Below are 27224 nucleotides of genomic sequence, written 5' to 3'. Positions count from 1 at the left end.
AAAAGAAAAACATAAGCATTTGTGAGCTATCACAGTATGCTTTAGGTGCACTTCTAGGCACTAGTATTTAAGAGATTTAAATTCATTCTGCTTATATTAGATTAATACTTATACTTTGTACAGTCATATAATACATTGATATAATTGGTAATAAGCATTCAAACAAGCAAAAGTCATGACAAAGAAACTGGTCTTCTATAAGAAAACACTCTAGAAAACTGATGTGCAATTGTGATCTAAAAGAGAAGAGAGGGAAAAATTTTCCTGAAAATGAGGGTCTACAATAACAAAAGTCCTGGGTAGAGAATCTCTTTAGCTGGTCCACACAAAGTTGAAGGGCCCCATGTTTATCTCAGACATGGTGCCACATGTAGTGCATATAGATTCTGGAGCTACTCTTCTAATCCTCTTTCTGGCTCTGGGAGGATGGGGCTCTGGAGCAAGGCTACTACTTATCCTCTTACAATCTAGATGCAACCTAAAGGACTGGGGGTGTCTTTGAAGAACATGCTCTTCAGGCCTGCAGCAAGATATAGTGTGTAGGCATACAGATTATGGCTATGTTGAGCCAAGTGTTGTATGTAGCTCACACAAAGAGAGACATCTATATTTATAACATGGGTAGCATGTTCTAAGTGCACACTGTAACACCAAAGACTTTGTCCAAGACATTTTTAGGAGTTATAAGGGGGCATATTAGTAGATTCCTTCTCATCATCAGTAGAAGTTGGAAATGTCCCTGGGAGATCAGTTGAGAACTTGAAGTGACCAGGGATTTGAGAAAACTTTACAGAGCATTTTCTCTGATCTTAAAGGCCTTTTTTCCTTAACTACAGGGACTTTTGTAGACAAACAAAACTCTTCTGGAAGGCAAGTACCCAACATAAGTGGTTTTTTATGAAAGTGATAGTGATCATTCTACAAATAAGCACATCTATTTTTATACTATGTTGTGTATCTTGCTAATCTAAGGACAAGAAAAGAGTGTTTATGTATGAAGCAAGGTAGGGAACTGCAAAGGGGACACCTTTGGTCTCACTCCACACATATATAGCTACTTATTTGGCAAGGTGTTTGGGTTATCCTGATATGAAAAAGTAGAATACTTGGAATGTGGGGTGATCAATTGAGAATGAGTCCAAAGAAGATCTAGGAACAAATTGTGAAGAATTTAATTGAATGGCTCCCTATGATGGTGTAGAAACCAATTCACACACAAACACAAAGACACTCCTAAATTTTTTATAAACAAATGAAAAAAGAAACCTGTCTTCATTTGCCCAGGTTTTATGGTGCTATTGCTTCCCTTTCCTCTCCCCATGTCAATACAGAACAGAGGCAATGTCTGAAAAAATCAGAAATATAAAATTTCGTTAAAATCATACAGTTCAACTAGCAGAGTGAAATGAACATATTAAACCACATTGTCTCATCTGTTGGGTCAGAGTCTTTCACTCCAAATATATGAACTTATATGGATTGAATTTATGAACTGGAATTTATGAATTTATAGGGATTTAACACTTCACTAGCCTCATCATTACACTCTGAATATGATTTGCACAGGACAGATTGAATTTTGAGATGTTTGGTAAATAGTTGTTTAATGAAAGAAGTATGAAAGAAGAAATGAAAGATGTGTGGTATAGTAAAAAAAAGTCACTGGACTTGAAGAGTCCAGTGGACTCAGAAGAGACTCAGGTTTGTATTTTAACCCTGACACTAACAACTTCTATGACAATGGGAAAAAAAACAGTTCTTTCTGAGTTAACAGTTTTCTTACCTGTAAAATAAGAGTGATATCTGCAATATTATTTCAGAGGTTTGTTATGATGAAAGTTTTTGTAAATCTTAGAGTTACATAAATGAACTGTCATCACAATGACTAGTAACATGACAGTCAATGATGTAGAATTCTGGCAATTTAAATGAGCAGGAAATGAGAGAATGTATCATTATGAAGCAGAAAATCTATGGGTAATTCCAGCTTAAGGTTAAGAATCATGAATATAACAGGATTTTATCTCTTCCTCTACAAACACTATTTGACTAAGATGAATATCAAGGACTTAATGGCCAATGTGAAACTGGCAAGTAGGTGGTATAGTGAGTAGAGTGTCAGACTTAAAGAAAGGAAGTCTTGAATTCAAAAACTGCCTCAGGCACTTAGTAACCCTGTTATCATGAGCAAGTCACTTAGATTCTGAGATTTAATTTCCTTATTGATAAAATATGGATAAAATAGTATCTATCTTACAGGGTTGTTATGATGATTAAATCAAATGACACTTGAATTGTATGTAATTATGTGTTTATAAGTAAACCTTATGTAAAGTGTTTTGCAAACCCTAAATTCCTGCACTAATATTAAGTATATATGTTCCTTGATAATGACACAATTGACACGTAAGAGTCACCACACAGAGAATACATTCTCTTTCTAGAGAGGATGGGATGGAGAAATCTTACTACAAGCATGACTCTTGTTTCTTTCTTCCTCCTCTGAATCTTGGAAGGAACAAAATCAAGTTCAGAATGTGGTAGAATTTCCTTTTCTGGATTTTCAAAGGAAAATAATCTGTCCTTTTATTTTCAGATCAAAATATTATTTATTGAATATTAGAGTAGTTCTTATGACCAAAGGTTTGCAATCGTCTTTATTTTTGAAGACCTCAGTGCCTTACAATGCCTGACTATTCATCAATAGCCAAAAGAGAAAGAAGCTGGAAAAGTAGCAGAAAACATAGAATAGTTTTAACAAGTTCCTTAATCTCTAAATATCTTAATGATGTCATGAGCAAATCCCACTATTTCCATGATGCTGTCAAAGAATGATTTTTGGCTCACAACCTGAGCTCTAGCATCTCTTTTTTTTTCTAAAAGATCCCTATACCTTTTTTCTTTTCTTTCTTTTTGCTCCAGTTCATTCTTTAAGTTTTTGATTTCTTCTTCATATTCCTGTCTTATTTCCTTTTTCAGTCTTTCCGGGTCTTGCATGTAGGATCTTTGCAATGCTTCAGTTTCTTTCTGAATCTTCTCCTCAGCTAGCTAATACATCTGGTTTGTGTAGCAAGAGCCTCCATTATTCTGTACTACTTCCTCAACCAAGCTCAGAAGTTCTGTTAGCTGGGTCTCCTGCTCACTTCCAGTTGCTTGGTTGTTGAATGCACAATATCTTCCATCAAACTGGCCAATCAAGTCTTGCAAAGCTTCATTCCTAGTTTCAAGTAAGTATTGGTTCAAATCAGTACCTTCCAAATCATCCTTCCAGGTCAGTAAAAGGATCATGTGTTCCTTGCATGCACAGCCTTGATTCCTTCTTAAAGCAATAAAGTTGTTGATGTTTCAGTTGATGTAATGGATGTGAGGAGGCAGGAAGATCATAGCTACGCAGCCGCGTAGTTCCTTGGCTTTGGAACCAAAAATTCCCAGGATCTTCTTTACTGCATCTTGTTCCTCCTTGGTATAATGACTGAGTGGGACCACCAGGATGATGGCATGAGGCCCAGGGGAGGACATAATGAGGCAGTGAGTGATCTCCCTTGAAGTGTCCACATCAGACACATCAGTGTCAAAAATCTCAGGAGTATCCGCAACTACAATATCTCGCTCATTCCACAATCTACTTGTTTTCACACAGTTCTTGGTCATTGACTTTACTGCTAGTCTTGCCTCAAATACTCATTTACCAAGGATGTTGTTCCCTGTTGCACTATTCCCAGTTCCTGTTTTACCCACCAGGACAAGTCTCAGTTGCTTTTTGCTGGGGTCTTGGTCTTGGTATCCATAACCTGAGATGTGAGTAATGAATGAGACAAAGTTAAGCTCTGTCTTCAACTGCTATCCTTTCAGTCCCTCTTCCCACTCAATATAGCTGTGTCTCTGCTCTTAGCTTCAGCCTCAGAGTCATATGCACATTGGCATTATGTCCTTCAGTAGTAACAAGCATGTAGCTCTCTGGCTCAGGAAGATTTACCTTGCTGATTGTTGGAACCTAATATTGACTCTTTTGCCCATCCTGTAACTCTCAAATACTTCGAGAGCTAACCTTATTCACATAACCTTAACATTCACAAACCTTTTTGTCTTTAAATTAGTTTAACAAAATATTAATTGAGTGACTGTTATGTGCAAGGCGCTGCACTGAGCCTGAAGTTAAAGGTAAATGATCCACAGACTGTGTTGTCATTGAACTTACATGTTTCTCTCTTCTGTCGTTAACTTTTTATTCCCATTCCTAATACCCTACTTCAGACCTAGATTACTGTAACATTCCCATAAATGGTGTCTAATATCTTTTTCTCAATCCACAGAGGTGGAAAAAGTCCTAGATTCAGAATCAGAAGACCTGGGCTCTAATACTGGCTTTGCTTCTTATTACCTGTGTGATCTTTGGGAAGTCACCTCACCAATGCTCCACCGGTTTCCTCACATGTAAAATGAGGAGGTTGGATTAAATGACTTGGGCCCCTTCTACCTTTAATCTATGTTTCCATACACTAGAGTCAGATTTTTCTTTTTAAAATACCATATTCTGGGGCAGCTAGGTGGCACAGTGGATAGAGCACTAGCCCTGAAAGCAGGAGGACCTGAGTTCAAATACGGCCTCAGACCAAACACTTGACACGTACTAGCTGTGTGACTTTGGGCAAGTCAATTGTCCAAATTGCCTCAATTGCCTCAAAAAAAAAAATAAAAAATTCATCATGTCACTTCCATCTTTTACAACCTTTAGTGGCTTCTCATAGCACTTCATTATATGGGATAAAAGCTCAATACTTCAGCCTGACATTCTAGGCTCTCCACAATACAGTGCAAGTCTACTTTTTAAATCTTATAACCCACTCCTTTGTAAATCATCCTCTCTTTACTGTTTCCAAGATTCACTGCCAGCTTTCTCATTGCCAAGACTTTATTCACTCCATTCTCCACATAAGGAATGTCAGATTGTTCTTTACTTCTCTAGAACCTAGACCAATTTCAGGGCTTAGCCTTTTCTTGAAATCTTTCCTAATGACCTAAGTCCATGATCAACTTTTCATCCTCAACACTTACATAATGCTTTTTGTCTCTGCCATTCTTTAGGTACTTATCTTACACGCCTTGTGCCAACAGTTACAGTTCATAAAAAAGAAACCATACCTAAGCATAGCCTGAGTAACCATAACAAAAACCTGAAAAAGTCAAATGCTATAATATCACATCCAACATTGTGTTGATTGGTTGGCAAAAGCCAAGAGGAAAAATGGGTAAAAGAGAGAAGAAAGGGTTAGGTCCGGTAAGCAGCAAATGCTCCAAGGATGGAGCCAGGGATGAAGAACTATCTGCAATTGGCAGGGGGGGTCTAAGATTCTATACATAATAGTAACCATTCTTGGTAGACCTTGAATGCTCTGGCAATTAAATTTTTAAGCCCTAAAAACAAATATATTGAAGTATTTTTCCCCTGGAACAAAAACAGGTGATAGGTGAAAATTGAAGGGTGGTATCATACCAATATTCTAATTAGATGGAGGGGGTAGCTGATCCAATTACCCTCCTCTCCCATCCTCTGTTGGCCCTCCACCTAACACTGCTGGCATTTCCACTACCTTTCTTTCCCCTCAGGGGTGGACACTAGTGGAGACATTGGGTTATATACAAGAAGGAAGGGTGCCTCCTGAATGTCAGCAGCTGATCCAGTCTAGTTATAGCCCTCAAACAAGCAGGGAATATTTTCCCACAAAGGATGTAGTAGTCACTAAAGCAGCCATGTTCTCATTTCTCCTTCCCATTCCACACTACACAAGTACAACATCTTATCAGAAAGAATAAATAGGTTAGATACGGAGTGGCAACCCTCAGATGTCCTGGTTATGGCCAACCTCATCCAGTAGAGCCCATTTTAGTGATGGAGGAAATAAACTGATTCTTATTCCCCATTTTTCCTATTGTTGTTGCTGTGACAAAAAGGGGACTGGTTAAACATACAGGAAGGAAAAAAAGAGAATGAATTAGAGAATATGAAGGAAAGAGGAAAATAAAGAAGAGAAACTGAGTGAAGGCCAGGCAAATGGAGAATGCTGCTCAGAGAAGCTTTGGTCTACTTAGAAAATGACCAAAATCCTAGTTGCTAAAAAAAAAAGGGAACCTTATCTGATCTTAGTCACCTCCTTTTCCAACCCTGTCCAGGGGAGTCCTGGGTGTGTGCTCACCATGGCTTGTCTCCTCACTCATGTTGTCAGGATTGTCTTCACTATAGCCTTTGATGATTACAGGGTGCAACTTCTGTAGAAAAAGAATGAGAACTGAAGTCATTGTCAATTGTGTTGAAGTAAAAAGAGACTGTGACTCAGGTTCAGGAGACCTAGGTTCTGGTCCACACTTCTGCCTTTAACTGGCTTTTTGGACTTGGCCACATCACTTGCCTTCACTGGGTCCTGGACTGGAGATAGTGTAGCAAGGGCGATGAATAGCAAGAAGACAAGTTTGACTAGACTGGAAAATGCATGAAGAGGAGTACTACAGATATCATAGGAGAGGTAGGTTGGGGCCAAAGAGCTTTCTATGCTAAACAGAGGGTTTTATATTTTACTGCAGAGACAGTAGGGAGCTAACAGAGATTATTGAGAAAGGGAGTGACTTGCTCAGACTGTGCTTCGGGAAAATCAATTTGACAACTATTAGAGAATGGACGGGAGGAGGGAGAGGCTAAACAGAGGGAGACCAAGTAGCAGAGAGCAGATGCAGGGTTTGTAAGTGTGGTTTTCTTGGCCTGGTCCTCTCTCCAAAAGTCTCCAGGGGAACTACTTGCTCTTTGCCTTCTCCCATCACTGTTGTGATGATGCCAACCAAGGGCAGCCTTTTCTGAAAATGACCATAACTTCTTCACCAGCCATGACCTATTCCCTTATGGCACAGTGGCCTAAAGCTACCAGCTGACATTTAGCCACTTCCTCCAGGCCATGTCTGTGCCTCATCCCCTTCTCTCATCTGGACTGGCCTAAGGGTCAGGATTTGCCTACCAAGAGCTGCTGCTGAGCCTCTGGCCAGCCCTGAGTGCCCTGACTCTGGCTTCCCCTGCTCCCAATCTAGAACGGCTTAACTGAGATTTTTAACCCCCCAGTACTTTAACTCTTTGCTGAAATCTCTATCAGAGGAAAGAGTTGTGGTTTCAATTTGTCTGGCACTCCCCACTTTCCTCTTATTTTTCTGAAGACGATCAATGGTTTTCATCGGGGTTAGGGAATTCCTGGGGACAAACCTCCTTCTACTAGTGCATCAGCACCCACTCTGCAAGGTGCAAGCTGAAGACGTTGTCCTGAGACACTGAGAAGTTAAATGGCTTTCCCAGGGTCACATGATCAGTATATGGCAGAGGTGGCAGAGATCTTGTGTCCTTCTACCAAAATTCCTTGTCTCCTTGTTTCCTTGTGCCTTATCTCTGAGGCCAGCTGTCTACCCAATATTCTATGTAGCTTTGTATTTCCTTCTTTTGGTGAAGCTAAATATAAAATGATACTCATTTCTTAGAGATAGTGCAGTGTTCTAAGACCAAAACACAGATACGTGACAAGTAACTAAGTTTGTTCAACTCTCATAACATTGAAAGAAGTATGGGGTTATGAATTATCGTCTCTTTAATTTTCTGACCTAAGAGGAATGTACAGAATTACAATATATAAAAGAATTATTTCTCTGTCACTCTAATGTAATTTTGTCTATAAGAAGCCTAGGGTTATAATTGGCTTTCAGATCTTCTTTGCTTATGCTTGAGCATAATAATAAAACCTAGATTTTTTTACCCGTATAATTTCTGCAATATGGTAAATACATATTCGGCAGAAGTTACCCACAACAGGAACTCAGAGAGGAGTTATTTCTCCCATTGCACATCACAATCCTATTAAAACTTTGAGAATTTAAGAATAGGCTTGCAATTCCCATATTTTGACTTTGGGCTTTGGGGGAGTAAAGTTCTATGAGTGTGAAAAGTTAGCCTAACTGACTCCATGTTTAAACTTTGTTTGACTTGTGGGTATATGGGCTACCAGTCTACAGGAAATGGTAGTCTGGAAATAAGTCTTGGGTGTGCGTACTTAGACATGAGGGAAAGACAACATGACATAAAACCCATTTCCTTATACATATACCAATTAGATTTTTTTTTGCTCTTACATGAAAGTTGTTTACTCCTGACTATAGAGGCTGTGGCAGTTTTTAGTCAGTGCTGCTTACTGCACTGGTGTAACAATAAATGACCTTTGCCTTATTTCCTGAGTTTGCCTTATCAAACAGGGCAAAGCCCAAACTAAGATTTTTCTTGTCAACCCGAAACAAAAAGTAATGCCAGAGTAGCAAACACTAGGGTCCTTAACTGAATCGAAGAAATTTCGTTTCTGGCCACCACTGCAGGACCAAGATACTAGGGAGCCCAAGAGGGGCAGACATTGGAGAGTTTAAATACATTTCAACATGGAAGAAGTCTCATGGAAAGCATAACCTTGCAAACTGTTACATATGTTGTTTTGCATAGTAATTGAAGGTTTATTTAGAGGGCTGGAGAGTAGTGATATCTGACCAGAACAGTGGGTTGTAGATATAGCAAGTAGGAGTTTCACAAAACCAGTGGGAAGGAGGTTAGGTGTGGGCTTCCACCATGGAGTCAGGGTCAAGTAGCCCCTCTGGTGACTACATTCAACATTCTTGACAATGGACACAAAAATATTGTACTAAAAACTTACCTGAATGTGCAAAGATCACTTTCTAATTTAGTTACCGGTAAGTTGACATTCTTGCACAGTGCTGCTACTGGCTATGCGAATATATCTACCAACTGATTCATCTTGGGAAAAAACAACAGTGACTTTGAGTCAGAAGTCTTGGCTTCCATTCACAGCCTCCTCACTCACTAGCTGTGTGATCTAAGAAAGGTAACTAATTTCTTGGTGCCTTCACTTCTCCACGGAGTTCAAATGAGGAAATATGAGAAAGTATGAAAATAACAGGATCTTTAGATTTTAAACAGATATCTGCCCCTAATGTGGGCATTACTATTTGTTGCCATTACTACATCCAAATATGTAATCTCTGCGATATGAAGGTGCCAACATTTGTTGTCCTATCTCTGAAATAAATTATGTAGTCAATTTTAAAAGTGTTAAATAGTCTGCTATGTTTCAGAATAGATTAAAAATATCTTCATTGGCTTGAAATCCTTAGTCTAAAGGTCATATACCAGGTCATAACCAGGGAAGCCTGGTTGCTAAGGAAAACTCCAGCTGCCAAGAAGCCATCATATGCTAACTTGAAGTCACAAAATCCCTTCTTTCATCTGGGAAAAGGGTTATTTCTTTCTTTATTCCTTATTAAGAGAGTAGAAAAATCATTCCATTTTAACTGGTAAAAATGAGTATTGGAGTTTCACAGAGAGCAGCAGCAATGTTCTTTGGGCTGAAGGAAGCCATAAGGGACATCTAGTCCAGTTCCATATGGCCAAATGGATTACATTCATGGGGCATGAATGGCTTTCTTGCTTTTTCAGCTTTTCTCTAAAAGACAGAAAGAGCAAAGTAGATGTGAAAGGAAGACTGTTCTTCTACAAATGTAAAGGTCTATGCAGAAAGGGAGATGTAAAGAAGGCTATAGATGCACCCTCTAGAAGCTTCTAGGCTGCCACCCCATACACAGCCTCATTCTGGAGCCAAAGGAAAGTACTAAACAGGAAATGCAGCCACTTCTCTCAAACAGCAACAAAACAAAACAAAACAAAATAAAAACCCTACAGAAGAAACAGTTGGAACCCTCATTTTATTTGCTGCTTCTCAGTGTAAACCTCAACGTGCCAAAACAGTAGAAGAGTAAACCAGGGATTGAAGGAAGTGACTTCACTAAAGTCAGAGGTTAGTCTTACCCCAGGGTTGGCAGGGAGCCAGAGCAGAAGCTCTCAGCTTTTCCTATGGCCTTGGGAAGAACAGGCTTTACCCAAGTCCAAGGCTCCCACCAGTCTCTGGGGGAAGGGTAGGGACAGGTGATGGAAACTATCTTCTTAATACCTCTACAACTAGAAAGGGTCTATCTATCTAAGGTGTTCCTTATCCATGAATACAGCAGATGGTCTGGCTACATTACATCTTGGGGTCTAAAGGACATCAAGTAAACCTCTTCTCCTAAAATGTCTCCCTACCTCTTCCTGAACTATCTCCTTCATAGGGCATTCTTTTGAGTTAAGCATTGTCTTCTCCCTGAGTTCCTCTTTTAGAGGACAAATGGCTTATGGGCAGGATGACTGACACCAATACTTTCGTAGCAGTTATGTGTGAGATTTTTAGCTGACTTTACTCCCTGACAGGAGAAATGGGACAGCATTAGAACCCTGGGTTCCTGGTGAAGAAAGGACACTTTCCCTGCCAAAGCTCATGGAGGAAAGTATATAAAGAGGAGGTTTGGGGGTACCAAAATAAATTACTCAGATGTTAGTGTCACTGGGACAGTGACCCTGCTGGGGAGATGACACTGAATAGTCACAGAATTCCCAGAGAGAAGGCCTAAAAGTTGTCTTCATCACAAGAAAGAAAGGAGAAAGTAAAAAAGAAAGCCTCCAAATTCAGCATAAGGAGCAGAGAGTCAGCTCTGGCTCCTCATCCTTCCCCATACCTTCCTGGTGGCTGCCCTGACCATTCTTTTCCACTCTTTTTCCCCCTCCCCTTCCAGACACACACTTCTTAGGTTGAACAAATGGAGCCATCAAGCCCCACATAGCTGCTTCTGCAGGGCCCTTCCAGCTCCATGACATGGCCTTTCCCTATCATTTCAGCTGCTCTTAGTATCACAGCAGTCGTATCTGGGTTACTATTAGATGGCTCACTGCAGAGTTCAGCAAAATTGTGAAGTGAGTTCAGTCTGCTTTGATGCCTCTTTGCCTCCTTTTCCTCCCCTTTTCTTTTTTTTTTTTTCCCAGGGGACTGTTGGGAAAACCCAGAAATGGAGAGGAATGGGCAAATCACCCACCAGGAAGGTCAGAGGAAGGAAGGGTAGCTTCAGCTGGCTTTCTTCCCTTCCTTTGGGAAAGGCTGAGTAAATCTTCCTCTAGGAAGAGAATATAGCTAGAGGACACCTGGACAAAGCTATGCTTACCTCAAAGAAATTAATGTCTAATCATGAGATAGATATCCGGAACAGGTATTTGAGGCAGGAAAAAGAAAGGGGGGCATTTTGGGGAAACTGAAATTGGTCTTTCAACTACAACACTCAGGACACCACCTTCTCTGATTAAGGGTAAGACTGGCTTTTGATTTTAGGTTAATGACTTTGTCTATGAGTCACTTTTCTTTATAGTGACCCAAACTTCAACTCAATAATGACCCTGATGTGACTCTATGGGCAGGAGGTTGGTTTGTGCCTTCTTTCAGATTTGCTGATCAAGTGCAGGTTTCCTCTCTTATCCTCCCACCCCCAGAACAGCTGTCACTGACAAATTTGGAAAAGTGTGAAAGGATAGTCATTCACTTGAGAAGGGATGGTCCTCTAGGAACCAACCCTGGGGCTCTCGGAGGAAGTGGGGATTTAGCTATCACACATCTATTTCACCCAGACTCAGCAGGAGCCAAAGCTAAGATTTTAAGCAATCAGAGAAATAAAGTAGACTGTCTGAGAGGGGCAAGTCTGCTCCTGGACAGAGCAGGGAGCCCACCCTCCTCAAGAGGTGCCATCAACCCCTCACCTGGCCAATCCAGGCACTGTGGCTTTACCAAATTGAATAGACTTCTGTCTCCCTCCTCACAGAGCTGAGCTTTTGGGTCAGTGTTTACATACGGTATGCCTGGAGCTTGGAGTGTATAAGAGCAGCAAAAGGCAGATGGTAAATGAAAGTTGTCTTATCTGAGGACCTCCCATTTCCAGAAACTGGAGAGATAACGAGAAAGAGACTTCTAATGTTACCTGACTGGGTGTGCTGGTCCCTGTTGACCTCCTTTGAGGCAAGAAGGTCTTTGACCCGAGGAACCATGAGGAAGAGATTTCTACTGGGCATAAAACAACTTCTCTGGGCTAATATGTAACCAGCTCTTAATTATTAGATTTCTGGCTTAACTAGACCTTTGCTCACTCTCCCTCCTTCTCTGTCTCCCTTCCTACCTTAGGACCATTTCCTCCTTGCTCACCTGGCCATGATTTTCAAGCTCCTCCTTCTCCTCCCATAAAAATCTTCTGATAAGTGAGTTATCCCCCTTCTCTTGTCCTGTTGAAAGTAAAAATCTTCATTTGGGCTTTCGCCCTGATTAAAGAGGCAAAACTCAGGAAAAAAACAGAATTAAATGGATTGCACTCATATACGTCAAGGAAGCAACACGTTGGAATGCTGATCACTGAGGATCAACATGAACTTTTACAGGTTACTTTAAGACAAATCAGACAAGTCTACCTCAGTGGAAGACATTAAGCCCAGGCATCTCAGTTCCTCTCCAAGGTAGGAAGAACATGACAATCTGCAGGTAGGGATATGTGATAAAGATCAGGTCACACAAAAAGCTTCGGGCTTAGTACCTCCTTGTCTACCAGAGACTCCCCCAACTCTGATTGATAAGCAGGGCTGGGAACAATGGGGAACTAAGTCAACGTACCTTTCAACAGTCTCTTTAAGGACGTCTTCACAAGGAACAGTTTTGTGAAGAAAAGGTGAAAAAATGTAATTTTTTTATAAAGAAAAGATTTAAAACAGCTCTTGAGAGATGTAAGATTTTGCCATTGTTGCAAACACACCTTTGGATGTCTAAAATAAATAGGAAAAGAACTTCTGAATAGAAAAAGCAAAACTGGTAAAATAGATATGTACCAAGTATTCAAGGCCTACTTTCCTAGCACTAACAGGCTGCTACATCTCCCTAGAGGTAATCGTCAAGTTTGGAGTGTCTTTTCTATAAGGCCATTAGCTCTATCCCCTATTCCTTGTATGCTTCCCCTTCTCCCCTTTATTTTTTTTTATATTCCTATTAAACATATTTTCACATTAGTGGTATTGTAAGGAAGAATTAGAACCAATAGGAGGAACCACTAGAAAGAGGAAACAAAAAACAGAAGAAAAAAATAGCAAATAGTATGCTTTGATCTGCATTCACACTCCATAGTTCTTTCTTTGGATGTGGATAGCATTTTTCATCATGAATCTTTTGGAATTGTCTTAGATCTTTGCATTGCTGAGAAGGGCTAAGTCTATCAACATTAGTCATCACACAGTGTGGCTGTTACTGTGTACAGCTCTCCTGCTTCTGCTCACTTCACTCAACATCAGTCCATACCAGTCTTTTCAGGTTTTTCTGAAGTCTGCCTGCTCTTCATTTCTTACAGCACAATAGTATTCCATTACATTCATATACCACAACTTGTTCAGCCATTCCCCAAATTGATGGACATCTTCTCAATTTCCAATTCTTTGCCACCACAAAAAGAGCTGCTATGAATATTTTTGTACATGTGGGTCATTTTCCCATTTGTATGATCTCTCTGGGATGTAGCCCTAGAAGTGCTATTGCTGAGTCAAAGGGTATGCGTGTTTTTATAGTCCTTTAGTCGTAGTTCCAAATTGCTCTCCAAAATGGTTGGATCATTTCACAACTCCACCAACAATGCATTAGTGTTCCAATTTTTCCACACCTTCTCCAACATTTATCATTTTCCTGTTTTGTCATGTTGACCAATTTGATAGGTGTGATGTGGTACCTCAGAGTTGTTTTGATTTGCATTTTTCTAATCAATAGTGATTTAGAGCATTTTTTCTCATGACTATAGATGGCTTTAATTTCTTCATCTGAAAACTACCTGTTCATATCCCTTGACTATTTACCAATTGGTGAATGACTTGTATTCTTATAAATTTGACTGAATTCTCTATATATTTTAGAAATGAGACCCTTATCAGAAGGACTGGTTGTAAAAATTATTTCACAATTCTCTAGTTCCCTCTCAATCTTGGTTGCATTGGATTTGTTAGTGCAAAAACTTTTCAATTTAATGTAATCAAAATTATCCATTTTGTACTTCATAATGTTCTCTATCTGCTGCTTGGTGATGAAGTCTTCTGTTCTCCATATATCTGAAAGGTAAACAAACTATTCCTTGCTCTCCCAGTTTGCTTATAGTGTCAGCCTTTATATCTAAATCATGAACCCATTTTGACTTTATTTTGGTATATGGTGTGAGATTTTGGTCTATGCCTAGTTTCTGCCATACTCTTTTCCAGTTTTCCCAGCAGTTTCTGTCAAATAGTGAGTCTCAGAAGCTGAGATCTTTGGATTTATCAAATAGTGGATTACTATAGTCATTGACTACTGTGTCTTGCGTACCTAACCTATTCCACTGGTCCAGCACTCTATGTCTTAGCCAGTACCAAGTAGTTTTGATGATTGCTGCTTTATAATACAATTTAAGATCTAGAACAGCTAGGGCACCTTCCCCTGATTTCTTTTCATTAGTTTCCTTGATATTCTGGACCTTTTGTGATTCTAGATGAATTTTGTTATTATTTTGTCTAACTCTATAAAATAATTTTTTGTTAGTTTGATTGTTATGGCAATGAATAAGTAAATGAGTTTAGGTAGAATTGTCATTTTTATTGTATTAGCTCAGCCTACTCATGAGGAACCGACGTTTTTCCATTTATTTAGATCTGACTTTATTTGTGTGAAAAGTGCTTTGTAATTTTGTTCATATAGTTCCTGGGTTTGTTTTGGTAGGTAGACTCCTAAATATCTTATAATGTCTACGGTAACTTTAAATGGAATTTCTCTTTCTATCTCTTGCTATTGGGCTTTGTTGGTAATATATAGAAATGCTGATGATTTATGTGGATTTATTTTATAGCCTGCAACTTTGCTAAAGTTGTTTATTATTTCAAGTAGTCTTTTACTTGATTCTTTAGGATTCTGTAAGTATATGATCATATCATCTGCAAAGAGTGTGCTTCTCCCCTTTAGCCACCAGTGACTAGAGCCACAGTTCTATTTTGCTACTTAACATCAATTAGCTTTATACAAAGGAATATTTACTTTAAAGATATAAGGAGAACAAATACAAACACTTCCCCCATCCCCTCAGGGACAAACTCTCCCCTATAACTCCTTGGCCTCTGGGGAGATAGTGGGCTCAGACACCTAGTAAACTTTCTAGAAACAAAATTTCTACCAAATTCATGTCCAAATGCAGCCACTCAAAGAAACTGCTACTGACCATATGATTGATGGGTTGAGGAATTAGTGAAAGAATGTTTGCGCACACTCCAAAATATGCATACTTCAAATGCCTTTCCAAGGCGTTTCTATTATACATTCATCACAATTTTCCTAAAGCAGATTCCCCTGCTTCTTCCACGTGATGAACTGCATCAACTGCTCTCTGCTAAGGCTCATAGGAACTGGGCTTATTAATCAGTCCTTCGTTACATGTTTATAAAGAAACACAGCTTTCAGATAGAATATGAACAGCTTTGGGCAGAAAATGAGTTGTGGCATAAATCTGATAACTCAAAATCCTCCCTTGGGACTTTGGGAAGCAAAATGCCAGAGAAAGCAGTAAATGACGTTAGCTCTCCCATATCACTCCCAAATAACCATAAAATACCATATTTCACTGCATAATCATTGCCACCACATAATCGGCACACCTTTTTTTTTTTCAGTTGAAAAATTAATTTGTAACCTTTTATCACATAGTCATTGCATGGTATAATTCTCTTCTTCATGCTGTTTCAAAGGTAAACAGAGCAGCAATGTATTCACTGGTGATGTATGGATACACATTTATCTCTTACTCATTGTGAACCATGAGTCATGAGCCTAGAATTCTCGGTGCACATATATTGTCAGTATATTTCTGAAAGTAAACTTGTGTGATTTGTTTAGAGTGTTGCAGTACTAACAGTATTGTCAGGAAGAGCTGTAGGCACAAGGGGACTGGGTGGGCCGGTGAAACTGCCATGAGTAAATCATGTGATATGAGAAGACTTGCATTGTCCCACATTAACTAAACTGTACAGTTTGTCTGCCAGTATAGTCATAAATGATTTTTAAGTAATACTGATACTTTTTTTTTTAAAAAAAAAGCTTCACATAATGGTCACACCCCACTTTTTTGCAAAAAAAAAATTGGAATAAAAATGTGACAATTATGCAGTGAAATATGGTAGCACTCTAGAACAAATCTTAGAACAGTGGAGCCAACAGAAAGAAGGGGTGAAGCAGTCTTTTAGCTGGGAGATGTGGAGGATCAGCAAGAAAGGTCTATCTCACTCAGGTAAAAATTGAGTGCATTCCAGGACAGGAAGCATCCTTGCAAGCCAGGCACAAGCCACACCTCAGCAAACTAGCAGGAGATCCTGAGTCCCAATATGGTGCAGCAGGCAAACACCAACACCAGGACACACCCCACCCCCACCACATATCTTAGCACCCAGAACCATCATGTGCTTCAGGAAAGCCCCAGGTGGTCAGGATTCCTGCCCAGGCCAGGCCTCTGAGTGCTTCAGCACAGCCCCAGGAAAACACAGAAAAACCCTACCTGGCCTCAGCCAGTCAGGTGCTACCACTAGGGCTCCAGCTTAGCACCAGGTAAGCTGTCAGACCTCTATGGCCTCCTGCAGCAGCAGCCACAATCCCCATCACAAACCCTTATTGCAACACTAGAAACGAGGGTTCCGTATGAGCCTCAGGGCAACATCAGTACATTACCAAGTATACAGACCAGGCCTACAGCCTCTGGCACAAGAAGCCAAGACAGAGTTCCTTCCACCCTGGGAGCTGAGATCAAGTTTAAAAGAAAGGAAAAAGGTATATTAAAAAAAAAAGAGCAAGCAACAACAACCACAAAAAAGAATCTGACCATAGAGTTATTATGGTGACAGGGAAGATCAAGACACAAACTCAGAAGAGGATGACAATGTCTAAACACCTATGGGAAAAGCCCCAAACAAAAATGGGAAGTCAGCTCAAGCCCAGAAAGAACTCATGGGAGAGCTCAAAAATGAGCTTAAAATCATGTAAGAGAAATAGAAGAAAAATTGGGAAAAGAAATCAGGGTGATACAAAAGAATTATGAAAAAAGATTCAACAGCTTAGAAAGCTTCTGAAAAAGTAGAAGCGGCCAAATGGAAAAGGAGATACAAAAATCCACTGAAGAGAACAACTCCTTAAAGAGTACAATTGGCTAAATGGGGGGGGGGGGGTACAAAAGCTAATTGAGGAAAATAACACCTTAAAAGTGAAAATTGGGCAAGTGGAAGCTAATGACTCTGTGAGACATCATGAATCAATCAAATAAATTCAAAAGAATGAAAATATGGAAGAAAATGTAAAAAACCTCATGGTAAAAACAACTGACCTGGAAAATAGATCCAGGAGAGACAATATCAGAATCATTGGACTACCTAAAAAGCCATAATCGAAAGGGGTACCTGGATAGCATCTTTCAAGAAATTTTTAAGGAAAACTGGCTTGATGTTCTGGAACTAGAGGGTAAAATAAGCATTGAAAGAATTCATTCATCACCTCTGGAAAGTGGACCCAAAATAAAAATCCCAAGGAATATTATAGCCAAATTTCAGAACAATTAAGTCAAGGAAAAGATACTATCAGTGGCCAGAAAGAAAAAATTCAAATATTGAGGAGTCACAATCATGTTCACATAGGACTTGGAAGCTGTAACATTAAAGGATCAGAGGTCTTGTAACATGCTATTCCAGAGGGCGAAGGGGTGAGGGTTACAACCAACAATCATTTAACCGGCAAAATTAAGCATAATACATCAAGGGAAAAAAATGTTCTTTCAACAAAATGGAAGGATTTCAAGCCTTTATAAGGAGAAGACCAGAACTAAACAAAAATTTTAACTTCAAATAGCTAGACTCAAGAGAAGCACAAACAGGTAAAAAGGGAAAAGAAAATATAAGGAATTCAATAGAGCTAAACTCCTTGCATCTCTACACAGGAAGATGATAGTTGTAACTCTTAAAAACTGTATCACTAACAGTACACATAGAAGAAATATACCTAGACAGAGGTGTATAAGGTGAATTTGAGTGAATGACAAAAAAATTAAGGGAGGAAAAAGAGGAGCCAATGGATGCAAAAGGAAGGTAGAGGTAGAATGGGCTAAATTATCGCACACGAAGAAGTGAGAAAGACCAGTTGGAGTGGAGAGGAAGATGGGAGCGGGAGCAATGGGTGTTGCTTGAACCTTACTCTCATCAGCATTGCTTTAAAGATGGAACAATATACAGAATCAGTTGGATATAGAAATCTCTAACTTGACAGGGAAGTTGGAGGGGAGGACATTAAGTAAAGGTCAGGTATGGAGACTGACAGAAGGAAGGGCAGATCAGGGGAGGTGGTAGGCAGAAGCAAAACACTGGTTAGGTAGGAAAGGGTAAAAGGAGAGAGAGGAGAAATGGGAGGAAGAATAGGATGGAGGGAAATACACAAATAGTATTCATAATTTGTGAATGGGATGAACTCTCCCATGAAACAAGAGTGGATACCAGAGTGGATCAAACACCAGAACTCTACAATGTGTTGTTTATAAGAAAAGCACTTCACGCACAGAGACACACACAGAGTAAAGGTAAGGGGCTGGAGCATAATCTATTATGCTTCAGCTAAAGTTAAAAAGAAAAGCAGGAGCAACAATCCTGATCTTAGACAAAGTAAAATCCAAAATAGACGTAATTAAAGACATAAACTACATCTTGCTAAAAGGTACCAAGACAATGACGCAATCAAATTAGATGAGCAAGGAATAGTCTGACTGTCAGAGCTATGGGGAGGGGAAAAATTCATGACCAAACAAAAGATAGAGAACATTAAAAATGTAGAACAGATTATTTTGATCATATTTAATTGAAAAGCTTTTGTACAAACAAAACCAGTGCAACCATGATTAAAAGGCAAGCAGAAACCTGGGAAACATCTTTAGAGCATGTTTTTGATAAAGGCTTCATTTCACCAATATATAGAGGACTGAGTCAAATTTATAAGAAAACAAGCCATTCCTCAATTGATAAATGATCAAAAGATATGAATAGGCAGTTTTCAGAAGAAGAAATCAAAGCTATTTCTAGGCATATGAAGTAGCAGTCTCAATGTCTTTTCATTAGAGAAATGCAAACTAAAACAACTCTGAAATATCAACTCACACCAATCAGATTGGCTAACATGACAGAAAAGGAAAATGACAAATGTTGGGTTGGAGTAGTTGTGGGAAAACTGAGACACTGATGAGCTATTGATGGAGTTGAGAACTGATCCAACCATTCTGTAGAGTAGTTTTGAACTATGCTCAAAGGGTAATCAAAATGTGCATAACCTGTGATCCAGTAATACCATTACTAGGTCTAGATCCCAAAGAGATCATAAAAAAGGGAAAAGGACCTACATGTACAAACATATTTATAGCAGCCCTATTCATGGTGGCAAAATATTGGAAATTGAGAAGGATGCCCATCAGATGGGGAAAAGATGAACAAGCTGTGGTATATGAATTTAATAGAATACTATTGTGCAATAAGAAATGAGGAACAGGCACCTTTCAGAAAAACCTGGAAAGACTTGTACACCAGATGCAAAGTGAAATGAGTGGAACCAGGAAAACATTGTACACAGTATCAGCAACATCATGTGATGACCAACTATGAATGACTCAGCTTTTCTGAGCAACACAATGATCTAAGACAAGTACAAAGAACACATAAAGGAAAATACTATTCATATCTATATAAAGAACTGATGGACTCAGGGAATGCAGATGGAAGCATTTTTTTCACTTACTATTTTGTTTCTCATGTTTTTTTTTCCTTCTGATCTATTTCTTCTTCCACAACTGTAGTGAGTTTGGAAACTTGCTTTATGTGATAGCATATCTATAAACTATATCAAACTGCCTACTATTTTCAGAAGAGGGGAGGGGAGGCAGGGAGGGAGAAAAATTTGGAACTCAAATCTTGTAAAAATTAATGCTGAAATTTTTCTTGATATATAATTGTGGGAAAAATATTTAAAGCAAAAAAAAAATCCTCACTTGATCCTACCATCCTTGTTAGCAATCATCCTATATATCTCTTACCCTGTGTCACTAAATTCTTTGAAAAAGTCACCTACAATCTACATTCTATGCCTCCACTTCCTATTCTCTAACTCACTGTTCAAACCTCTCCAATCTGGCTTCCGACCTCATTATTCAACTGATACAATCCTCTCCAAAGTTACCAGTTATTTCTTAATTGTCATACCTAATGGCCTTCCCCCCAAGCTTCATCTACAGCATTTGACACTATTGATCACCTTCTCCTAGAACATCTCTTTAGGCTTTATGACACTCTTCTCTCCTGTTTCACCTCTTCTCTTTCTGACTTCTTTTTAATTTCCTCTGCTAGTTCTTCATTTATGTCATGGGGCAGCTAAGTGGCAAGTAGATGGAGTGCTGGGCCTGGAGTCAAGAAGACTCCTTTTTGTAAGTTCAAATCTGGCCTCAGACACTCACTAGCTGTGTGACTTTGGGCAAGTCACCTACCCCAATTTGCCTCAGTTTCTTCATCTATAAATTGAGCTGGAGAAGGAAATGGCAAATCACTCCAATATATTTGCCAAGAAAATTCCAAATGGGGTCTTGGAGAGTCTGAAATGACTGAACAAACATTTGTCATGTCCAATAACCATGAGTGTCCTCTAAGGCTCTGCCATGGGTGCTCTTCTCTTTTTGCTTTATACTATCTTACTTGGTGGTCTTATTTCCTATTTCCCATCAGTTCCCATACATGGTCAATTATTGTCTTTATGCAGATGATTCCCAGGCCCATATATGCAGCTTTAGTTTCTCTCCAGCCCTCTAGTCATGAATCAAATCACCCATTGCCTCTTGAACATCTTGAACTGGATGTCTCATAAGCATTATAAAATCAACATGTTGAAAACAGAATTTCTTCTATTCCTTCACCCCTTACCCAACTCTCCCCTCTTATGAGCTTGCCTAATACTCTTGAAGGCACCACCATCTTTCTGGTCACCCAGACTCACTCCTCAGTGTTTTTCTGGACTCCTCACTTTCCCTCACCTCACATATCCAATCTATTCCCAAATCTTGCTGTTCTTACCTTCAAGATATCTCTCTTATATATGTATATATGCCCTCCTCTCTACTCCCATAGCTATCACTCAAGTTAAAGCCCTCATAACCTCTCCCTTGGACTATGACCATCTGACTGGTGTTCCTGTCTAAAGTTTCTCCTCATTCCAATGCACCCTCCACTCAGCTTCCAAGGCAATTGTTCTAAATGGTAAGTCTGATCATGTCACCTCTTCCCCAGACCCTGCTCTCTCAATGATCCCCCAGGGCTCCCTCTTACCTCTAGAATCAAATCTAAACTCCTCTACTGGGCATTTAAACCTCCTTATCACCTGGCCCCATTCTTACCTTTCCAAATCTTCTCACACTTTGCTCCACTCCATGCACTCAAAGATCTAGCTACACTGGCCTATATATTGTTCCCCAAACAAGATTCTTCAGTTCCCATCTCCATGCCTTTGTACTGACTATCCCTCATACTTGACTGTTCTCCTCACTTCCAGACCTCTCCCTTATCTCTGCCTCTTTGGATTCCTTGGTTTCCTTCCAGATCCAGCTCAACTATTACCTTCTGTAGGAAGCCTTTCCTGGAGCCCCTAGCTGCTTACCTTCCTCCTAATCTGTATCTACCTTTCATGTACCTAGTTACTTACATGCTGTCTTGTTCATCAGAATATAAGCTCTTTTCTTTGGATCCACAGTGCTTAGTAAAATGCCTAGCACATAGCAAGTGCTTAACAAATGGTTACTTCCTGACCGACCTGGTGAGTGATGCAGAACTATGCTTCATTTGTATACAAAGAGTTGGAAAAAGACTTTTATTTCTTAAAAAAATGGAAATATATGAGTATGAAAAAATAGTTTAAAGGTCAGAAAATGAAATGTTAAACTGTATTGATGACTTAGAATTACAGGGGTTTCTGCTACATTAATTCATTTGCATTTACCTGTTCTTTCTTTTTTGTGTAAAAAGGATTAAACTAAAGTAAAATCACAAACATTTGAAGACAGGTATGAGTTTTATTTGTTTCATGTGGGAATTTGTGGGGGTTGTCTTTTATAATTTTTAGAGAATGTTTTTATTTTTCTCAATAATATTTGAAAATAATTTTTAACATTTGTTTTTCATCAATTTTGATTTTCAAATTCCCTCCCTTCCTCCTTTTCCTCCCTTCTCCAGAAGGCAAGCACTTTGATATAGATTATACGTGTGGAGTCTTGCAAAACATATTTCCGTATTAGCTATTGCAAAAGAGAACACAGACAGAAAAAAAAGAACAAAAGAGAACACAGACAGAAAAAAAAGAACAAGAAAAATAATGAAAATAGAAAAGTATACTTCAGTCTGCCTTCAGACTCCATCAGTTCTTTCTCTGGAGGTGGATAGCATTTTTCATCATAAGTCCTTCAGAATTGTCTTGTATCCTTGTATTGCTGAGAATAGCTAAGTCATTCACAGTTGATCATCACACAATATTGCAACTGCTGTGTACAATGTTCTCTTGTTTCTGCTCACTTCAGTTTGCATCAGGTTCTATAAGTCTTCCCAGGTTTTTTCTGAAACCACTCTGTTTGTCATTTCTTATAGCAAAATAGTATTCCATCACAATCACATACCACAACTCATTCAATCATTCTCATAGGAGGATTTTGGGGATTTGTTACCTTTCTAATTTAAAGGTGAGTCACTGAAAGTCAAGACCATCACTGAGTGATTGAAGGAAAAGAAATCTGAGAAAGGAATCTGGCATAGGAATTGAGAAGGAGAACTTCAAAGACAGCAGGGGACTGAAAACATTTTGTCTGAACTGTGGTAGCTAGAAACAGTGAGCCGTGTAGGGTGATTCTTGTTTAGTGGGTCAGATCACTGCTTTTTGTTGTTGTTTTGATAAGAATGTCAGTGGCAACTAATCCTTCAAGATAAACTGGAGTTGAAGAGAGGTGAAGCTTCTCCATGTGTCTGTCACTTTCAGCTACCACTTCTAGTTAGAGAAGGAAAAACAGAGGGGAATACAAGTTTTGCAGTTGGTATGTATCCTGGCGAGATGGCAACCTTTGTTTGCCTCATGTAATGTCTTAGTATAATCATTAGCTCATTTTGAACCTAGGGACAGTGTGATGACCCCTAAGGTCTACTGGATTGCTTTTCTTTTTGCTTTAGAGAGTGTATTTTTGATGAATAGTTCTAAGTTCAGGGCAGTAGCAGCAACTTCAGGAACTCTCAGCCCAGAGATGGTAAAGGGGTCAAACAACTGGTCAGCAAGAGATTACAATGGACTCTTTGCTGGCACTGGATATAACTGGAGCTGATTGGCAACTCCATTGCCCATTCACAGTTCTGTGTTGCATTTCCAGGGAGGAGAGGAGCACTGGTCATTGGTCACAAATGAGCAGGGGCTCTGGTCACAGCTCCAAGTCAAAGAGAGGTGCTAGTTCATGCAGCTACAGGGGACCAGTAGATCTTCTTGGTTAAAGACCAGAACACAGAACTGAGATCAGAAGAGCAGTGACCTCATCTCTTCCTGGATCACAACACTTTGGAAGCACCAAAAACTTGCAAACCCCCACAGCTAGATCTGAAAACAGCAGAACCAAAAGCCTGAAGTTTTTGACAGTGCTTCCCCCTCACAAGATGAGCAGAACCCATCCTTAACATAAAGTCAAAGGTTAAGAAATACACTAGAAAATGAGCAAACAACAACAACATAGAAAGTTACTACAGTGGCAGGGAGGATTAACACATAAACTCAAAAGAAGACAATAATGTAAAAAGAGCTACAAACCAAGCTTCAAAAAGAAATGCTAATTGAACCCAAATCCACAATATTTCTTGATCTAACTAAGGCCTCTGATACTGTCAGTTGCCGGTGCATGTGAAAAATCATGATGAAATTTGGTCACTCAGAGAAGATCATCATCATGGTATGTGAGTTTCTCAAAGGCATTCTTGCTCAGGCTCTGGATAATGGACAATGCTCTTGCACTTTCCCCATCCCCAGTGGAGTGAATCAGGGCCATGTGCTTGCTCCTATTCTTTTTTAGCATGATATTTTCAGTGATGTTGTCAGATGAAAACAACATCAAGAGCAACAACCCCACTGATAGAAAATTATTTAACTTGAAAAGGTTACAAACCAAGACTAAAGTGCAGGGAGAGTTGGTGTATGACTTTTTGTTTGCAGATGACTGTGTACTCAGTGCACCCTCTGAGGCTGAGATGCGACAAAGTATGGATTGATTCTATGCTACTTGTGCTAATTTTGGCCTAATGATCAACACCAAGAAATCAGAGGTTCTCCACCAGCACACCATCCATACATGGAACCATCATTTACTGCAAATAGAAAAATTTTGAATGCTGTAGATAAGTTTATTTTTCATGGTGGTATAATTTCAAGGAATGTATATATAGATGATGGGGTTGATGCACACATTGCCAGAACTAGTCCAGTATTTGAGACTCCAAAAGAATATGAGGGAAAGAAGATAAAACTGAAAGCCTATAGAGCCATTGTGCTGACTTTATTGCTTCATGTCTATGAAACCTGGACAGTCTATAAGCATCATTCCAGAAAATTGAACTAATTCCATTTGAATTGTCTTAGGAAGATTCTGAATATCACCTGGTAAGACAAGGTCCTGGACACTGAGGTCCTTTCTTGAGCTGAACTGCCAAACTTTTGACCTCAAGTGCAGAGAGTGACAATTTGATGGCCTAGGCACATTGTTTGAATGCCAAATATATATTTGCCTTTAAGTTTATTTTACGGAGAACTCACACAAGGCAGGTACTCACATGGTGGTCAACAGAAGCAATACAAGGACACTCTCAAGGTCTCCCTGAAGAAGTTTGGAATCAGTTGTGAGACATGGTAAATACTGGCACAGGATCAACCATCATGGTGAACCTCCATCCAAGAAAGCACTGTGCTCTGTGAGCAAAACAGAATTGTGGTGGCTCAAAAGAAATGTGAGAGATGCAAATTTAGAGACATCTTGCTCCCAAACAATTCTATGGAGTATCTGTGTCCAACTTGTGGTAGAGCCTTCTGAGTTCATATTGATATGATGATCCACAGGCACATTGTACATTGACATCATTATGTCATTTGGTCTTCTTTGAACACAAAGAACAAATAACAACAACAACAACAACAACAACATTCCTGGTTCTTTAGACTTTTTCTACCATGTCATAGAAACCTCCTAACCCTGGCAATTCACTTTATTTCTGGATTTCTCACTGAAAATACTCTCTACCCATGAATCCCCTAGGAACAGGCCTTTCTTTGGTCCCTCTCAGAACCTCTATTTTAAGAAAAAGTCCTGGGTCAGCCATTTCTTCATTCCTCTTCAGGCTTCACTCCTTTCCTTCCAGGCTTTTTTTCCATGGTCCTGTATTGGTACTCCTCTTTCTTTTAGTTCTCTTTGTTGTGTTATTCCCTCAGTAGAATGTAAGCTCCTTAAAGTCAGACTGCCTTTTGTTTAACTTGTATTTGTATTCCTAGTGCGCAGCACAGTGCCTGGAAAACACTGAGCACTTAATAAATTCTCATTGACTTGGGCAGAGTCCTTCAACCACCCCCACCCCCACCCAACACCTGACTCCAAAGATTGTCTTCTCCATGCTGAAGAACCCCAAGTACTTCAACTGAAGATCATCTTATAGCACTCAGAAGAAAAAGCCATATAGAGCTGAATTCTCCATTTAGTTTCTAAGTTGAAACTGCAAGTTGGTAGCCATGATGATTTGATGATGGGGAAGGGGTGCTAGAGAGCTATATTATTTCACCCACAGTATTACAAATAATCAGTTGATAGAAGGCAGGTCTGCCCAAGGGAAGTAGAAAAGGTGGTAGGGAAAGAATAACTTCTCCCTCACTTTTCACAGGTGCGTGAGCTAGAGGAAGAAGTCAGCACTTCTTGCCTTTTTTTTTTTCCCCACTACCTGAAATCCCCAAATCATGTCAGAAAGTTGGTTTCCATTAATAGAAGGTAAACTCCTTGAGAACAAGGATGTTTCCACTTTTGGCTTTCTATCTCTAGCACCTAGCACAGTACCTATCATATTGCTTGTTGATTGGTTGGTTCTCTTTTTGACTAGTAGGGAAAGGAATAGGGACTGGACCTGTGAGTTCACTGATTGAGAGAATTCCTGAATTAGGAATTTTGACTAATACTGCTTTTCATTTTCTTTTTTCCCCAATTTTATATAAAATATTTAATTTTTTGAAAACACAGGCTATTCATGTCACATAAATATCTTCATCTCCAGGTTGGCTGCTTATGGGCAGCAGGATTTTCTAGTGTGTCTATGAGGAATAACTTAGATACTGTCATTTACAGCAAAGTCAAAAGCTACCAGACTCACCTTACTTAACTTCAGAGACTTGAATGCTGTACCTATATGGCTAATTTTATAGATTTTTTTCTTCACCTCTGCAATGTAATAATTAATTATGAAATTGTTAGTAACTTAAAGTTCAAATAAAACTTTGGGATTTTTTCCTTCTACCCCATCCTTACCTTCCCCCAGAAAAACTCCACCAAAAATTAAAAGCCAACTGATACCAACTCATTTCATAGCAGTGAAATGGAAGGTTTTATCATTCAAAAAAGTTTATGAATGTGCATTAAGTTTTAACAGTTACATTCATTTATCAGATTCTTTCCACATGTTGTTCTGAAATCCTTTTGCATAAAATGGGGTTCAAGTTTTTCCTGAGGGAGAGAGCCTAAAGTTGTAAGAGTGGAGAAAGCATGTTTGGAAATGAAAATTAACTTATACTATGGGTTGTTTGGATTGAGTAATCTTTCCAAGTTAAAACTCCAAATCAGGCACTGAATTATCATCAGAATATCTAAATGGCCCAACTCTAATTTCCAGGGATGACATTTTCTATTTAGTTATAATTGAAACCCTTGTTTATTTACATTTGGCTACCCTTTTAGATGATCCTTTGTGAGCAAAGAGTTAAAATTGGTACCACTTGCAGCTTAAATAAGGATTATTCGACCATTCTCTTCTATTTTACAAAAGAAAAACAATGTTAAAATGAGCTAAAACTCCATAAACACTTGGCAGAAGAACTCAGGACATGTCATGTCAAATTTTATCTAGAAGAAGGGGGGAGTAAAGGGCA

General features: G+C 39.2%; 1 pseudogene; it reads right to left on the bottom strand.

Annotated features, from left to right (window-relative positions):
• Positions 1-2766: 2766 nt before the first annotated feature.
• Positions 2767-11717, bottom strand: LOC114027184 (annotated as a pseudogene).
• Positions 11718-27224: the final 15507 nt, after the last annotated feature.

Source organism: Vombatus ursinus, unplaced genomic scaffold (genome assembly GCF_900497805.2).
Source record: "Vombatus ursinus unplaced genomic scaffold, bare-nosed wombat genome assembly UNPS02014852.1, whole genome shotgun sequence".
Classification (NCBI taxonomy): domain Eukaryota; kingdom Metazoa; phylum Chordata; class Mammalia; order Diprotodontia; family Vombatidae; genus Vombatus; species Vombatus ursinus.
The sequence above is the reverse complement of the archived record's forward strand: the minus strand, read 5'-3'. Positions and strand labels throughout refer to the sequence as shown.